Source organism: Dipodomys merriami, unplaced genomic scaffold (genome assembly GCF_024711535.1).
Source record: "Dipodomys merriami isolate MVZ:Mamm:240054 unplaced genomic scaffold, mDipMer1.0.p SCAF_36, whole genome shotgun sequence".
Lineage (NCBI taxonomy): Eukaryota > Metazoa > Chordata > Mammalia > Rodentia > Heteromyidae > Dipodomys > Dipodomys merriami.
In genome coordinates this window covers 7,139,543-7,148,743 of record NW_027205159.1, presented here as the reverse complement: position 1 = coordinate 7,148,743, position 9,201 = coordinate 7,139,543, and the positions used below count along the sequence as shown (strand labels likewise).

Sequence of the window (9,201 nt, the reverse complement as noted above, 5' to 3'; positions counted from 1 at the left end):
GCTCTGCCCTCCTTTGGCAAGGTGACATTCCTTGTTGGCCTTGGTGGCTTTCCCCCTTCTGCGGCTCTTTGGAATGATAGAACATGTGTGAGGCCTGGGATGTCCTTGAGGCTGGCCAAATGGGGACAGAGCAGCCCCTTCCCATCTGGAACCTGAAGCTCCTTGCATGGGAGACCTTAAAAGGCATGCAGGAGTGAGGGCTGGGTTCTTATCTCCTGGACCCCCACCAGTGTTCTGGGCACGCCTTATTTATAGTGCTGCTGACAGGCGCCCTTGGGATTGAGGCCATCCAACAAGGCAGGCTGCCTGCATGGCCAAGACCGTTATCCTCACTAGCCCGGCTGCAGGACAGGGGCAAAACTCTGACACCACAGGTATGAGCCATAGTTTTCTGTCCCTTTTCTCTCCACTGCCATCCTTCCCAGCCTGTGTCTGCAGCCAGGCTCAGAAGCCAGCTGGGTTGGCTTCCTGCTCAGTGTAGCAGCAGTGCCCCGGCCCTGGGAGGGAGTTCTCAGGCACTGGGGACCTTTAGACTCCAGCAGAGACTGGGCACTGGTAGCTGTCTCTCCCTTCCCCAGAAGCAAAGCCCACAGAGATATACCCAGCACTGTGCTGGTGTCTGCTGTGGAGCAGAGAATGGGAAAGATCCTTGTTCATCTTGCCCTCTTTGGTGGATATCAGTTGGGGACAATGGAAAACTGTTTTTTTAAAGGAGCAGCAAAAGAAGAAAAAAATCATAAGATGAACACTGGTAGAGAGAGAAACCACAGCACATTTGAGCTTTTTCTCTCCGACAGTATTTCCAGATGACCTGGGGTAAGAAGGCAAGCTACCAATGGGTCTGATTACACTGAGAAAGTATGTTTAGATAAGATGACTTATTAGGGCCAATGAATCAAGAGTCCAGAGAGCGGTTTCATGTTTTCAAAAGGAAATGCTTAAGTATTCTGTTAATTTCTAGAGCTGAGCATGGGCTAAGAGTAATGCTCTGGCCTATTGTATAATATTCTTAAAAACAGACAAGATGACACAGATGATAACAGATATATATAGATACATAGATATAGATATATATACATCTATGGCCTTTACTCAGACTCTGTGCAATGCACTTTATCAGAGTATTAAAAAAACCTTTGTCATCTGGGGGATTAGCTCAAATGGTAGAGTGCTTGTATGCTTAGCATAGGAGAGGTCATGGGATCAATGCTCACATCCTCTACTTTGTTTATTGGAGGTATGGCACTGAGTTCAAGACCCTGTAAACTAATAAATAAAAATTGTCAATTGGTTTGGTTTCTGAAAAGTAATTTTGAGGTACAAAGAGAAAAGTGACTGTTGCAGGCTAATCTTATTTTAGCTGGCATGTATGTGTGCCTGTTTATTGTTTTTCTTCATTGTTTCTTCTTTATTTCATTGATAGACTTTTCACTTATTCTTTTCATTATCTTTAAATAATTGTACAAAGGGGGTTCAATTCAACAAATCAGTTTATAAGCATAATACATCTTGATCAATGTCACCCCTTTCTGGGAGAATACAGCCCTTGCATTCAGGGTGCATATGTGAAAGTGGAAGCATGTAGTAGCTTGAGAATGCATGTGTGGTTGGGAAAGATGGGGGAGAATGATAAAAGGAGGTACCTTGATAGGCTTTGACAACAAATTGCATCCAAATGAAGCTATGTGGTGGTCTGTTCTTCTTTGCAATTTTTGATTGAATAACAATAAGTTAATTAAATAATCAACTCAAGTGAGTACGTTTTCAGAGATGCTTTCTACCACTAAAATACTAAGAAAAAACATAGTAGTGACTAAGATTAAACCCAGGGCTTTGTGAAGGCCAATCACTGAATCCTGGGTCCAGCCTTAAGAAAATGCTGTAAAGTAGAACTTCCATGTACAGCTAAACATTTTGCATATTTTTGAGCACATTTTGCGATTGTAATTTCTTGTTGTTTGTTTGTTGTTGGCAATACTGGAGTTTTGAACTCGGGGCCTTATATGTACTAGGCAGTTGCTCTATAACTTGAGTCATGCCTCAACTCTTTTAGTTTTAGTTTATTTTTCAGATAAGGTCTCTTTTTTTTTTTTTTTTTGCTTGCATCATCCTTGGTTCATCTCCGTAAGTTTCCCATGTAGCTGGAATCTCAAGTGCTCCCTACTACCCCTGGCTTGTTTGTCAAGATGAAATCTTGCTACCTTTTTGTCTAAGCTGGTCTCAAGTTTTGATCTTGCCAGTCTCATCTCCCAAGTAGCTATAGCTGGGATTACAAAGGTTTACTGCCATACTTAGATGTCCGGTCTCACTTTCTTCAAGGTCTGTGTAAGATGCCTGGCAATAGACTTAAATAGTAAAAGAGCTAGTCTAAAGCATATGACATGGAAGAGGGGGTGATGATGTAAATGAAGATGGGACTTGAGAGTGAAAGTAAGAAGCATTTAGGATACTATGCAGTGGGGGAGGGCGTGCTCTGGAATGGAGGAAGTGCCAAAGGCTAGGAGTATTACAGGTAGATGGAATATGAACAATATAGAGGTAGACACAAATATGATTCATCCTAAGGTCAGAAAATCCACTGAGTTTGGAGTGGGGAGGGGATAATGACTTGAGGACAAGGGCTGCCTCACTATTTTTGTTCTTTCTGAGATATTTCTGAAATAAATAGGAAATAAAAAGTACCTTGGTTCCCCAAAGGAAAAGGAAAAAGACAAAAGGAAAGAAAGGGTGGGGCGGGGGAGAGGAGAGAGGAAAAGGGAGAGAAAGAGAGCACTATATTAAGCAATCTGAGTTGAGATGAACTCAAATACCAAAGTTACACAAAGCTCAGGGTCAGAGAGAACAGTAATAGGTCCTGCAGTGCTCCTGGCATGGCTAGCACTGTTGTGAGTATTGTGCATGCACACCCGTGCACACACATGCTTGCATACACACATTTGCCCTGTGGCGCACTCAGCAGCTCAGTAGCTCTGTCACTTGTATAGTTCAGGGCACAGAGCTGAGAGAGGAGCTCAGCTGAGCCTGATGTGCAGTTCAGTATGACATTAACAGAAGCCCAATGAGAAACGGTTGGAAAGCTAGGTGAACCTTGGCTCAAAAGTGAATTGAAACTTTCAATCAGCCTTCCTTTTCCTTTGAAATCCTCCCTTCAGACCAGCATTTTCCCATGGCATTCATCTTCTTAGATTTTTCTATGGCTCGTACAGTGACTCCCACAGTTGCCTAGCGGTTTTCTCAGAATTAAACTGTGACATTTAGACTTTGTTCTAGAAGTGTCTAGAGTCCAAAGCAGAACTGGATGTTTGCCCTGTTAACTGGTGCTTTTCCTTTAGCGATGCTGGCTGGCCACTCCCTGCTCTTCTGTGCACACTACAGGGACATCATGCTCCTAGCAATGCTTTTAAATGGAATTTTTATGGGCAATAAATACTAATATTTGGTGATTATGTGTCCTTAAGAAGGAGTTTCTCTGACTTGGAAGTCTCATGTTCCATATTGAGGATGGGGAGAAAGGAGCCGATGAAATGCTAAATAAATTCAAACTCTGGATGTGTCTTTTTTGAGTCATCCATCAGTCTTAGCCACCATATCTCAAATAATTTTAAGAGAAAATATTTTTTCTCTCCAGTATAATTTAGGAAATGAAAAATCAGGTGAGAGAGAAGACAGACAGTCATGCCCCATTTGAGTTGCTCTGAATTGGGGCCCCATGTCCCAATGTGGTACTCTTTCAACTCAAAGACACTAGGGTCACAAGTGGCAACTCATGAGAAACTATCCAGTGTGCAATGTACCCAAAGCTAAGATATTTGGAATGCATGTGAGAAAACTCCTCTAAGTTCTTCTTTCTCTAGTCTTGCAGACTGAAAATATAAAAATCTTACAGCAGGTGCAAATTTGTAGGCATTCAACTTAAACCAGCATAGACAAACATCCAATCATCTAATTATCTAAGTAAGAAGGAAAAGTAAGTATTCACCATCCCAGTGTATTCAGTGGTAGGCAACAGGGAAGGGGGGTGGCAGGTGGGTAAGGGTCTAGTTGTATATAATAACAGGAGTTCAGCAAGCCACATGTTTGGGAATGCACAGTGCCATATTCAGCCTGGCCTCAGTAATGAGATGTAGAGACAGAAGAAACTATATGGTTTGGGCTACCATTTTTGCAGTCACAGCAGCAAATCCTCCAGGTTAGGTATTGATCAGCTCTGGTAGGATCCTGATTCCCTGCCCACCCTGCAGTTCCTACTTTTGCATGGCAGCACTTCAGTCTTTTCTGAGGAGTGCCAGCAAGGTGCCAACCTAGGGTACAACTAGCCAGGGAGTTCCAGAGGCCAATAGGAGTGCTCTCTCTCTCTCTTTCTCTCTCTCTCTCTCTCTCTCTCTCTCTCTCTCTCTCTCTCTCTCTCTCTCTCTCTCTCTCTCTCTCTCTCTCTCTCCCCCCCCTCTCTCTCTCTCTCTCTCCTTACCTCCCTCACCCCCACCAGGCCTGGGGGTTGTCCTTGGACCTCTATGTGCTCAAGGCTAACGCTCTACCACTTGAGCCACTTCCGGCTTTTTATTGGAGACCAGTCTCATTTCAAACTGAGATCCTCAGGTCATTTTAAGCACAAGCAAGCCTTTTTGTAAAAGTATGATTATAGTTGTAGTTTACATCAAAACACTTCTCCCATGTAAAAACTCTCTAATGCCTTCCAAAATCAACATAAAATTCACTGTAACCATAGTGCATGCACACCTAGATGAGCTAGCCTTCAGCAGTCTGACCTGTCTCCTCTCTATCTCCCCTTTCATTAGTGGGCCTCAGTTACAGTGCTCTGACCCTGTTGGGTAAGTGCAGCCTTGTGTCTGAGCCTTTTCACTTACTATATCTCTATAGATCACATGCCCCCTTTATTTACACCATAGCAGAGACCCTCCATTCACCTCCCAACTAAAATTACATTCTCACTTTCAGGATCTTTAACCCAATTGTTTTCTTACCTTGATTTACTCTTGTTCAAAGCACTTACTATCTTCCACATACATACCCATGCCAATATCACATATTATCTACACAGGTATGCATGTTGTATTTGTATAGTTGTCTGTTCATGTACACCAGGGATTGGCCTCAGAACTCCCTTAGAAATACAAAAATTCACAGATGCTCAAGTCCCTCACATAAAGTGACACCATATATGCATCGAACTTACACATATCCTCCCACATTCATTATATGAATCATCTAGATGATTTATAATAGGTAATACTATGTAAAACATATGCAAATATACATAAATGGTATGTAGGTGATATGTGGATGGTGTATAGATATGTAGGTGACATGTAGATGATAGGTAAATGATATGTAAATGGTGTCCCATCCTTACAACAATCAGGTACTATTATAATTCTTAGTTCTCAAGTGAGGAAGCAAACTGAAATCCAGAACAAGATTTAATTAAGGAGAAACATGGTGGCCACATTTTTTTCCCTCTCTACATGATGGTTCTCCCTCACTGCTGTTACAAATTAGCCATAAAGTAACAGAATCTATTATCTTACAGTGTCAAGGGTCAGAAGTCTTCAGTGGATCTCACTGGGCTAAAGTCAACGTTTTACAAGAGCTTCTGGAAATTCTGGGAGATAATATGTTTGCATGACTGTCCCAGTGTGTCTACAGCCTGCCTGCATTTTGGGCTCATGGCCTCTGCTTCCTTGTTCCAAATCTCTGTCCCTGCCTTTCCTGCCTCTGTGTTTCACACAGGAAGAGCCTTGTGAGTACAGCGGGCACCCTCCTAGAAAGTATCAGGTGATCCACCCACATCCTGATCCCTAATCATACCTGTAAAGCCCGTTTTTCCCTGAGAGGTGTCCCATTCCCAGTTTCTGGGATTTAGGAGGTCCACATTATTTTGTGGATGGGGTGGACATCATTCTGTAACCAGTCACTGAAAGGCAGAAGAGTGATTTATTGACCTGGCAGTGTGCAGATTGCCTTTTGTGTTTAACACATCCTCTTCCTCCTTTGTTGTAATAAGAAGAGGAGGGAAAGCTCCGGTTCCCAGACTCTGGTTTCCTTCTCTGACATTAAACAGCACACTTCATACCTTCTGCCCCCGTTTTTCTTCAGTACAAGATGACAAAGGTTCCCAGCTAACTCTAGGAATTGTTTTATCTCATCAAGGGAAGTTTTAAAATAATCAGCCTCATCACATCCCCAAACATGTTATTGACTTCTGAGAGACCACAGATATGCAATACCGCTGGCTTAGCCATGCTGAGACAGGCCAGCTACCTCTCACCAGGAGCCAGGTGCCATGCATAATCTAGAGCAGCAGCTGGGCACACCCAGTACCAGGGACCCCACAGCTAAAGAAGTAGCTGAAGAGGAGCTAGACAGGCAGAGGTGACCCAGCTCGTGTACACAGAGCTTGAGTGACTGGGGTCAGACTGGGAAAGACAGAAGTCCAAGGTCAGCCCAGCAGGATGGCAGAGCAGGCTGACTTATAAGGACAGAGAGAAAGGAAGGCAGAGTCAGGTGTCAGCATGAGGGCCCTGTCTGCAGCAGGTGATTTCCAGTGGTCCTCAGAGCTAGACTGAGGTTATCTAGGAGAATCCCAACTTCCCAGGGGTAGGAAGAGTCAGTTGCATGACCTAGCAAAGGTTGTAATAGAACAGCAGTCTAATCCCCTGAGAGGAAGGCATGGAAAGATAGGAGCCTTCTTTGGACATAAAAGAAGTAAGTTGGACATAAAAGAAATAAGTTGGAATGAACACCAAGAGTTAGAGGAAGGCTGTCATTTATAGAAAATGTGATAACTTCATTATGAAATTCAAACCTTCCCTCTGAAGACTGGATATCAGCATCAGCTGAAATAAACTGGCAATGGACAGGTTAATAGGAGAAATGCATAACAAATTTCTTTCACAGTAGCTTCACAAGATACACAAACCTTCAGACTGAAGATCCTAAAACTTAAGATCAACTACCCATTTTTATGCTTAAATTACATAAAGAGGAATCACTATGTAGAAATGGAACTGAGATAATTAATATATACGTGTGTGTGTGTGTGAGAGAGAGAGAGAGAGAGAGAGAGAGAGAGAGAGAGAGAGAGAGAGAGAGAGAGAGAGAGAGAGAGAGAGAGAGAGAGAGAGAGAGAGAGAGATCCTGATAGAAAGAAAGGAAGCTAGCCAGGCCTGTCTGCACAGATTAAATTCCTCTGGCCTCGCTTGCAAGCACTCCTTTCTCTTGAGTATGGGCCAAGAGAGTAACTGGAGGGTCTTATGTTCTACTCTCAAAGAAGAGCAGAGAATTTCTCTATGGCCAGCTCTGAAACAAAACAGCAGTGGAAAATTAAAGTAGGAATTATAGGTTTTATGGCTGGCTTTGGGGCTAAAGGGTTTGAGTTTTTATGGCCTGCTTTAAGGAGGGAAATTTCACTTTCTGGGGCTTGCCTTAGGGAGAGAAAAAAAAAAAGAGGGAAAAACTGTCAGGAGAAGAGCAGGGAATATTTTTGCTTCTGGACCAACTTTTGAGATCTTTACTTTGAGGTATCACATTCTGATCACCAACATTATCTCCATAAGCCCCAAGTTCCAAGTGTCAGTTGACTCTGTGTAGACCTTACCTTTAGTAGTGAAGGTTAGGCGGTAAAGTATCATTTCTATGCAGGGACGGTCCCATGAATATAAATAATACCTTCTATCCACTGAGGGATAGTCAGGAACCCCCAGAGCTCTAAAAAAGCCTCAACCTTTAAGTAGGAGGGACTAGGAAGCCTTAGCAAGCTTCCAGACCACAGGAAGGTGTCATGACCATGAGTTTCAGGGATGGGAGTTCTTATTTGGCCCCCAATTGCATTATTTTCTCTATTTCCTTATTGTGTGCATTACAGTATAATAGAAATTAAAATTAAATATATGAATAGGCTATGTTGCAATGAAACATACTGTAGGCATTCTTTCCTCAATTATCCCTATAGAGGGTGATCATTCGTAAAATGTATGATTATAACCGAGGTACTTTATACTTCAAAATACAGCCATGTGCTGTATAATGACATGTAGGTCAAAACAATATGATGGCCAGGTGCTGGTAGTTCACACCCATAATCCTAGCTATTCAGGAGGCTGAGATCTGAGGATTAATGTTCTGAAGCCAGCCCTGGCCAAAAAAAAAAAAAAAAAAAAAAAACTCCACTTGGAAACCCTTAGCTCCAATTAATCAGCAAAAATCCAGAAATGGAGGTGTGGCAAGTGGTAGAGTGCCAGACTTGAGCAAAAAGTCAAGTGAGACCATATGGTCCTGAGTTCAAGCCCCAGTACCAGCACCAAAAAATAAAAACAAAACCAATTTTGCTGGTCCTATAAGGTTATAATGGATAAGAATGATTCTTTTCATCTAGTACCTTTACTGTACCTTTTCAAGCTTGTATTTACTTAGATTACTTGCTATTGTAACACATTTGTCTGCCATACTCAGTATAACACCATGTTGCACAGGTTTGTACTGAGAAGAAAGGCTATACCATATGGGCTAGGTATATAGTAGGAGGTACCATGTAGTGTTGGATAGTTAAATGCTATGATGTTCTTATGACAACAGTATCACCTAATGTGATTCTCAGAATATGTCTTCATTATTAATTGACATATGATTGCATGTCAGGTCCACACGTGCACGTGGACATGTCTTTATTGCTTCTGAAGGCAGAGCAATCTTTGGCCTCAAGGTTTCATATCACAGGCACCAAGGCCCCAGAAGAGCTGCCGTAGTTATAAATACAATCATCACAGAGGAGGAGATTATTCCCCCTCTGTACACTTGCCTGTAGCTGTTTTAAACCTTTTTATTCTTTTCATGTGGAAGATCAGAAATTCTAATGTCCTGTTTCTTACAAGGGAGCTCTATGATGACCCCTCACAGGGCTCTCCATTGGACAGTCAGTGATCTCCTGTCCACAGGATGCTGACCTGGAAGAGCTGTAGGCCCCCCTACTAGCTGGCTCTTCTTTTGTGACATTGTCCTTAAGTCAGAGCTCTTTTGCTTCTCTGCTGTGTTGTCTAACAGGTCACGAAGACCTTTCTTGGACAGACATTGACGTTTTTGGACTTTCGTAGTTTCCTAGTGTACTACGAGTTACAAAAGCAGCTTATCAGCTAGAGACTAGTGTGTACTTAACAAAATTAGAGGCGAATAAAAAGTGGAAAATGA

The 9,201-nt window shown here is 42.5% G+C and overlaps 1 protein-coding gene across 3 annotated transcripts in view; it reads left to right on the top strand.

Annotated features, from left to right (window-relative positions):
• The first annotated feature begins 249 nt into the window (after positions 1-249).
• The window catches only part of Fhl2 (four and a half LIM domains 2), a 69,150-nt gene continuing 60,198 nt past the window's right edge, over positions 250-9,201 (top strand). For 2 of the 3 annotated variants that reach the window (XM_069988622.1, XM_069988621.1), the window contains exon 1: positions 250-374. The gene's annotated coding sequence lies outside the window, so the exon portion shown is untranslated. The remainder of the gene's footprint in view (positions 375-9,201) is intronic. The other variant, XM_069988620.1, reaches the window with a different exon arrangement.